General features: G+C 52.4%; 1 pseudogene; it reads right to left on the bottom strand.

The window, feature by feature from the left end:
- Positions 1 to 8247, bottom strand: part of LOC119093516 (uncharacterized) — a 27485-nt pseudogene extending 19238 nt beyond the window's left edge.
- Between the last annotated feature and the right edge of the window lie 950 nt (positions 8248 to 9197).

Here is a 9197-nt window from a genome sequence, read left to right as displayed (position 1 = left end):
CCTGGCAGGGTGTCGGCAAGCCATGTAACAACACACGTTAGCGACGGATTTGTACCATACACATGCTAATAAACGCGGTGTGGTGCAAGCCGGGATGAGCGCACGAAATATAACAAACCAGAACAAATGTGCGGGCACGTAATCTGAAAGGACCTACAAAACGCATCTTTTTGATTGGCCGAAAAGAGGGGAAAAAGGCCCGGGGCCTCGGAATCGGCGAAGGGTCGGCGATTCCTCCGCCGGGGCTTACATTTTGAGAGATGAAGGCGCCGAGTGTGCAGCTGTCGACGCGGTGGGCCGACAGGGATCCCCACACCGTGCCCGTCTCATTGTCTGAACGTTCCCACGTATTGTTTGTACGTGCCCACTTCGACGAGGTCAGTGTTTTTGAAAGGTCCCCTCCCCCCGCTGATCGTCCTGGCGCGCGTGTCCGGAACGAGCGCCCGGGCCCCAACGTAGCAAACCAAAACCCTACTCGCACATGAAAAAATAGCCTTTGGCTCACGGCGAATAGATACGCCGCGAACAACACCCACAGGGAGCCTCCTTGATGGTGCAGCATTCAGGGGGGGGGGGGGGGCTGATGACATACGCTTCGTTATCAAGTAGGTGCATCATATCTAGGTAAATAATTAATGTCGACAACAACAAAAAACAAAATAACGCCTTCTAGTTATCCAGTAAAATATACTGGTAAACTAAAACAGGACCTCCTGATTCATAGAGGGCCTCCTTATCCAGTACAGAAGGCTTCCTTTTCAAGAAAGGGGCCTCCTAATCTGTCCAACGGGCTCGTAATCCCAGAACAGGGCATCCTAATTCGGACAGGGCATCCATCTGATGCACGAAAGAGGACTCTCGTTCCAGAGAAGAAGGTCTTTTGAGTATATGTGGTCCTTCTACCCAGACCAGAGCTCCTAGTTCAAAAGGGAGCCTCCATCCTCCTTAACACAACATTGTGCTTCTTGATCTAGCGTATGGCCTATCTTATTCATAAAGGTAGCCTTATGATCCATAAACGGCCCCTTAACATAGAAAAGGATCGTCTGAGCTAAATATTTCACTCTGTAGCTCAGTCATGCGGACCTCCTTAATCTGAATTTTTGTAATCTGCGGGTCTGTACAATGTTTTTTAGTTTGGGAAAATGTGCCTCCTCCCCATTCAGGGGGGGGAGGGGGAATACATACTGCCCCCTGCCAGCAGGTTGGAGGACTGACCTTTCTGCCTGCCCCCTCCCTGCTGCGCCACCCTTGGTTTATGTCAAGACGATAGGCGGCGCTACACCGACGCCAACAGCGTCGCATCTTCACTGAGCGGAGCAGGCGGTAGCCACAACGACGTAATGTTCACACAACACACACACACAAACACACACACACACACCCACACCACACACACACACACACACACACACACACACAACACACACACACCACACACACACACAACACACACACACCACACACACACACACACACACACACCACAACACACACACACACACACACACACACACCACACACACACACACACACACACATATATATATAATATTAATATATATATATATTATATATATATATATATATATATCAATGGCACGTCTTAAGCGTGTGGTAGTGTTATATACGTGTTTAACAGGTTGCAAAATCTGACTAAGACCCGCTCAATACTGTTTAAACACGAGTGAACGTGACGTCATGGGTGGTGTCACTACCGGTGCCGGGCGGCGTCGCATCCGCGCAGTGAACCCACCGGGAACATGCTGTGCCTGACTGTTGGCCTCAGTTTTACAGTCGACTGAAAACAGGACAAAACCTTAGTTTGCCAAACGTCATTTACCTTCGTGACGATCAAATACGTTGAATCTAAAGAACAGAACAAGATTGATTTGCTGATATATATATATATATATATATATATATATATATATATATATATATATGTGTATGTGTGTGTGTGTGTGTTTAAATATATACACATACATTTGTATATGCGTGTAGGTATATATCTATATATATATGCACTAGGTTTATGAGGGAAATTAAAGTTCCCTAATGCTTTTCGCTCGCTTCTTTTCACCGTTCGCAACAGCCAAACAAAATGTTTGTGAAACATTTCATTCGCGTTAGGACCCTAGAGTGTGTTATCAGTAGCAAAAAAGGTCCAATATGTCGAATCGAAACTGCCTGATTAATTACCATATGCGGAAACTTTATGTGTCTTTGGGGCATGGACTCCGCTGTAAGAGCATTGTTGTCTAGTATTACTTTAGACTTTCACTTCCCCTAAAACAATCTCACGTGATGCAAGCAACGCCATGCATGGTACTATTACCTCAGAATATATTGTCTGGTGTACAACTTCATGCATATAGCAAGTTTGCAGCTATACCCAGCCGGGCGTGGAGGGCGGGGAGGGGAGGGGGGGGGGTAGGGTGACCCCATGCGCATCTTGACTACTTAGCACGAGGCCGTGTATTCGATGCAACGGCCAAACAGCAGCTGCTCACAGCCTGGAAACCCAAAACGCGTGTTGGAGATCACACGATAGCAGAAAATACCGTCGCAAGCTGGGCTCCACATATTGCTGAAGCTCCGGCTCCACTCCCGGACGTCCTCGGCAGTGTGGCGCTGGTCGCACTCCTATTTGAACCAGGTAGGGTGAGATGGCCAGCGAAGCCCGCACTTTGCCCCGCACCCGCAGTCGCTGAGGTCTCGCAGTGGAGAATGCGTGACTGGTCCGTGCCAGGGGATCAGTTCGGTTGAGCCTCACGGCATCGAACTTTATCGCTGAGGTGGCGAAGACCCTGGGCTGAAGAAGACCCTCGGTTTGCTGCTCACGAGCGGCGCGACGACCGGAACCGCCTGTTCGCATAGCATGCGGCCCTTATCCCACACCATGTCCAGCAACAGTGTTTCGGACGGACTCGAGTACCGGTTTACGCTGGAGGGACTGGCTGGCACCGTGGGCTATGTGTGCCCGCAGCAGCTCGCGAAGCAGCGTTGATGCTCCGAACAAATTGCGTAAGCCAAAGTCGCAGCTGCTGTTCTGCCGGATGGGCGAGCATAGTGGCCGATAGTGGCCGATCACGCGCGGGAAGAGGTCCTTGAGAGCGCTGCTGGGGGTCTCGGTACATATGTGAACTAGGAGCAGGCAAGCGGCCATTTCAAAACCATCTGAAAACACAGCGATATATTGGAACAATTATTTACGAACTGCACGTTAGACAATACAAAAAATTATTGCGCCTTTTTAGTGTATTTAATCATTCCGATATCCAGGGTCCTTAAAGGTGGCGAAGTTACATATCAAAAGCATTTGCTAGTAGCATGAACCAACGAGCAAATGAAGCGACATTCTACGGCACAAAATATGATAATGAGTGCTCAAGAGTGGGCACATGAAATATCCATTGATACTTGATTAAGTTTAAACACTCATTGCTATAAATTCGAAGATAATGCGTTTTGATATTACCTGGCATGGTTCGATGGTCCGATTCGTCGCTGGGCTGCCACGTTTCGGACAGAGCCGTTTTGAACGCTGGAGGCCCGAAGGTACAGCAGCTGCCAGTTGGTGCTCAGCTGCTGAATCAGGTCGACCGGCAGGTTTGGCACGTGCCCTGGCATAGGCTTGAATGCCACAACATCCCTCTCCCAGAACTACCTGGCGCAGGCCTTGCCGATGGGTCCAGAAAAAAATTCGATCCCGTGTCGTGCCGCCCCAGCTCAGCAGCAGATGGAGGAGGTTCAGCTCGTTGCCGTGCATCTGGCAGATGAACCAGTGTACGGGTGGCTCGATGGCCAGCTCAAACAGCCGGAACACGTCGCCTATCGTCTCGGTATTGACGACCGTGCCATCGCAGCCGAGCACATTGATGTGACCGTCGCACTGCGGGCTCACGGAGTGAAGCTCGTTGAGCAAGTGCAGGGCTCGGCCGAACTCGCACGTAAAATGAGTTGCGTAGCGGCTGCCTGGCTCAGCGATGACAACCACGTGTTTTTCGACGTCATTCACTTGGCTATGTGTGACCATGTAGCTCCTGCTTTCGCGGCCCTTCGGAGTTAGAGGATGCCAAAACCTGACCCGTGGATTGCTTCAGGCATTTGACGAGCCATCTCCTTTCTCGCTCCGCCTCTTGCGCATCAGATATTCTTAGGATCTACGATATTTGGTTTTAAGGTGGCCAAGTCCGTTCCGTCTTAGCGGCCCCAACGGTGACGTAGCCAGGATGTCCTCCCTGGAGGGGGGGGGGGGGGGGGGGGAAACGGAACCAAAGGGGCACTTGCAACCCAATGAGGGCCAATTATTTAAAAAGTTCAATGCACTGTAGAAAGACAAATGTAGAATGTGAGATATACCCCATATTTGGTTGTGCAGTGAAGCGTTGCAGTCCCTAAACGCACCACGAACATGATGCTCATCACGTACCATGTATGAACTAATCTGGATACCGGCCGGAATCGCCATTGTCTTGGTGGCTGTGGATATCGGAAGAGCTTGCAGGATCTGAGTTGAGCTCTGGGGCCGGTGCCTACCAATACCTCTGAGTCTAAGGCAGGCGTCAACCAGGGGTGGCCCGCAAGACTTTGTCTAACAGGGGGAAAGTTTTCCGGGTTGTCCTTTCAGCAAAGGGGTTCTCGTAATAAACGCCATAAAATTTTACACATCTCCCGGATTGTGGCCACTTTGTTTGGCACTCAGGAAAAAATTACTTGTCGACAATTTGGCAAACTTCGGAACGATTAACTCAAATGTGTCGGTTTAGGGCCCGTAGATAATTATGCGTGGGCGAGGGGGAAGAGCAAGGATAGGTTGCTAATGTATATATATATATATATATAGTAATATATATATATATAATATATATTATATATGTAAAGAAATGCATTTATCTTGTTGATACAGTTACATCTATTTGCCAACTGTCAGTTCGCATTTGGTTACCAACTTACAACACGCTATAATATATGAACAAGCTGTTGTGACCTCTGCGTTGGATATAGTAGTGGATCTAGGACGGGTTCAGCAAAGCATGTTGGGTGGGGCAAAAATGCAAAACAAAAAAAACGCAAACACCAATACAAAACCCGGATTTTCGTTTCCCCTCGTGCCATTATTATTGCCTCTGATGCATTTGCTCAAATAAAAGTTGGATGCCACAGATTATCTCTAAAAAGCAAATGTACGCAGATTTTTCTGATGTTTCACACTTTGTGGAGGTCATAGCCGCATCTACTCCTGCGCTCCCTCTCCCCCCACGGGGCCATTGGCGATCCAGGTTTTGTTCAAGGAGAGGATATGGACCAAGAGAGGAAGAGTGTCCCTAATACCTCGGTGGGATTTCCGGAGATCAGAATGGGTCCTCTAGCTAGAGACCTGAGGTAAGGAGGGTCCCTGTTTTCGAGATCCAAGGAGGGGGCCATAGCCTTGTCACCCCCTTTATCTGGACCTTTGACTGTCTCAGTTCTCGGGAACCCCTTAAAATCTATGTTTAACCAGGCTGTATACAGGCCGGCAGAAGGCAACGCTGGTAAACGCCGCCCCTCCTCAACCACTCATGGGCCGTCTAAAGCTTACTAAAGGCCCTTATGCGTTCGGCCGAGGCCCTGAATGTTGTAAGAGGATTTACAGATCCGCTGGGGTCTTTTAAATGTTGATAGATGCCCTCTTCAGGTCAGCAGATTCTACACAAATGCCGGCCGAGGCCCACAGCAGATAGGGTCCTCTATAAGTCAGGGGCCAGAGGGGTCCATCGGCATTCAGGAAGGGGGATGGTTCCTTTGACCCCCCCCCCCCCATCCCCGCACTCCCTTGGCCGTGCCTATGCTGTTCCATGCCCCACAGCGTTCACTACAGGTCACCTCTCCTTCTCGGGGCTCTCGAATGGCTAGTCAGCTATTGAGTCATCATAACGCTCAGTAAGTCACGTTGGCTAGCATATTTACAGCTGAAGCTGTTGCCGCACCAGGGGCTTTGAGCGTGGCACGTCCATGTGCCAATGCTTTCCAGGACAGGTCGGTATCAGTGGCCAGTAATTCTCTTGAATAATAACATGCCGATTTGTAACCCGTGTAAACTGAGTTTACACAGGCCATGTTGTCATTCCCGTGATCATTGTCCAGGCGCTTACAATTCGACCATGACTGAATCCACGGGCAGAAGTTACGTTAGTGAGCACCGAGCAAGGTGAGAACACCTGTCTCAGCTCATGCTGTCGCATATCAATCACCACCAGGCCGTGCCAGCCGCAATTGAAAGCCATTCCGTCTCCGGCAGGCCCGGCCTGGTCAATGCCATGATCTAGGCTTGTGTGGGCCGATTTGGTAGCGGCAACTGTTGGCCCGAGCAAGTTTGCATGTCTTCGCTGGATTGAGTCTCGCTGCGTCCTGCCTCCGCAGAGGAGCAGTTGTTCTTGCCCAAGGGGGAATCGCACTCCCTGCGCTTCGGGCGTGCGGGGCGTGGCCGGCGCGGCGCCTGCCTGCCGTCTCCAGCGCCCGCCCGTCCAGCACGACACGTCGAACCGGCCGTGACCCGGCCCGCACACCTTGCTGCTGCGTGTCCAGCGCACTTGTGAGTGCCGGACCGAAGCTGTAGCCGGCACCGCGTACATCGTACGTGTAATCGTGGTGTACTTGCAGTGGACCTCATAGCTGTGGCAGCGCGAGACGGGCGGCAGCTCGGGGAAGCGGCGCTGCACGCGGCCGGCCCAGCCGCGCCACACGGGCCCGTGGCCGCCGGGTCGCCCGACACAACCCAGGCGCGGCGTGGCACAGCTCGTGCACCAGCGTGTCGCGCAGCCGCTCAGCACTGTCTACCACCTTCTCAGAGAGCTCGATGCGCGCCGTACGCACCGTCGCATCTCCGCAGGCGGTCTGCTTGCAGTAGCAGAAGCCGGCGCTGCGAAGCATCCGGTTGTTGAACTTGATTTCGAAGTCGTCGGGTAGCTGTAACGAAGTGCGGCGACAGTGTTATTTACTTCACGATTGCACACATAAAGAACACAACGTTGTGCTCAACACTCACGGAAACATACGTGTTCGTGCATACATGTGCGCATTACTCTGTTAACTACATGCGACAATCAAAACAAAAATGCGTGACCAAAGGACCAGGAAATTTTCATCCTAGCTTGCACCACGCCAGCGCTATCCAAGCTTACGTTCAAGAAGCGCGAAGTAGATAAAATGGTACGAAGCAACGGAAGCACAAGGTGATTTACAACCGAGTCGTAGCATTCCACCTGTGAGCCGAAGACTTCCGTGTTGATCAGACAAAACAAGCGTTTCGCCAGATTTATCTTCTTCCGCCCGAATTCATGCACGAAGCCTTCCGCCTCGGCGTCACGCCGCTGGTCCTTCGGCAGGTCCGCGGCTAGTGACGTCATAAAGTTGAGGGTGTCAGACTGCACGCGACCCGCGTGCTTCTGGCCGGGCTTGTCCGATGCGATCGTCTAGGGAGATGTGATAGGCGACATGAGACGCCTGGCTCAGAAGGACACGCAGAATTTTGCGACAGTGGTAGCGACTCAAATTCTTACCGAAAAAACATTTTAGCGTGCCGTGGGAGCGTGAAGTCTCTTGCGTGACATCGACTACGGCGATCGACATACGGCGATATCTTGCATGATTCGTCAGCTTGTTCAAGATAAGCGGTGGCACACGCTCCTAGGCAAATTTAGATGCGAGAAGCTGACACGACCGGTTCACGGCTTTGTGCTGTGGTAGCAGCTGGATGAGGACTTCCCTTTGCACGCTTTTGCGCATGACAAAACTGTTCTAAAGCCGAAGTCGTGCAAGATAACCACAAACTGAGCAGTACTGGTCGCACGGCTTGATGGTAAACAACGTGCAGACTTACGCTCACCTGGACCTAGACTTCACGAATCGCTCATCGTCTCCGCTTTCTTCACGTCAGTCGTCCCTTTCATGGAGTGCCCTTTTGCTGGCGCGGCGGCAGCGACGGTGACCGCCTTCACCTGCTGGTGGCGATGCGCCAGCACTCGCCTCACCACGGTCGTCACCACTAAGTTCGTCCCCGACTGATGCCCGGCACCCTTCATCACTGGACTCGCTGCCCTGACCAGCAGTCACTCTCGTCCGAGTCCAGGTACGGGCCGGCACGTAGTCGGGGTCCGCCAGCCGGTCGCCCCTCGCTGCTGGACCGTCTGTCGTGCCGTAGATGGAGACATCCGTCTGCTTGCGCTCCCTCAGCCAGTAGCCGTGCCGCTGTCGCTCGCTCATCGGTCGAAGATGTGGCGGTCGAGGCGGCGCAATGCGCGCCCGAAGGCGACCTGCGCGTGCAGTATGCGTCACTGGGGACACAACACAGCACCGGCGAACCCCGTCGTTGTCGCCACACAGAAGGATGGGCGAGATGGAGATGGAGACGGGAGATGATAATCAACCGTCGACACGGGAATAGGCGATTGCAGGCTTCGGCAGGCTGTCCTCCGAGGCTGCTACATGAAAACTGTCCAGATGGAAACACAAACATAGCTGTGTTTGCAACAGACAGGGGACAATTCTCGATAACCCTGCCTTTTTATTGGTCCGTTACTTTGGAGTATAATTCTCTCGGTCAGCAATATCGTTTCAGGACTTTGGGATAGAAGAGAGAGGATAACGGCTGGGTAAAACTACACGTACTGGAAGCACATCCCCAAGACATTGCCGCGCAGTGAGAATGTGATAAGAAGGGCGACTGGAATCGTGGTTTAATCACGCGCTGAGCTCCGCAAGCAAGGGGACACTCAAGCACGACACCTTCGTGTCCGCTACCTCCTCACCGGCGCCGGGGTTTGTCCGAGCCTGCGCCGACCGCTTGCACTGGCTGAGCCTGTGACCGACGGCTAAGACAGCTCTAGCCCGCACCATTCTGCACGAAAGCGTCGCGGATTCACACCGCGAATCTTATCGCGTGTGCTTCATGGGCGCGCCGCTAGGCGGCGCTTTGCTCCAGCTCGCGGTAAATGAAGGTTGATGTTCGTTGCTGTGTTCGTGGACGGTCAGCCCGTTTCCTCCGTTGAGACCCGACGCGTTGTAGGAGAGAGGCCGTGAGTCATTGGGGAAGGGGTGGGGGAGGGCTTCGCGAGGCATTGTGCGGTGGTGACGTCAGTCTCACGTGAGCATGTTGTCGATGGCCGCTGTACGGTGGTGTCGTCCAGTCTCACGTGAGCCACGTTGTCGATGGC

This window comes from Pollicipes pollicipes, unplaced genomic scaffold, assembly GCF_011947565.3.
Source record: "Pollicipes pollicipes isolate AB1234 unplaced genomic scaffold, Ppol_2.1 Scaffold_4002;HRSCAF=4701_pilon_pilon_pilon, whole genome shotgun sequence".
NCBI classification, from domain to species: domain Eukaryota; kingdom Metazoa; phylum Arthropoda; class Thecostraca; order Pollicipedomorpha; family Pollicipedidae; genus Pollicipes; species Pollicipes pollicipes.
This window is presented reverse-complemented; position numbering and strand designations above follow the sequence as displayed.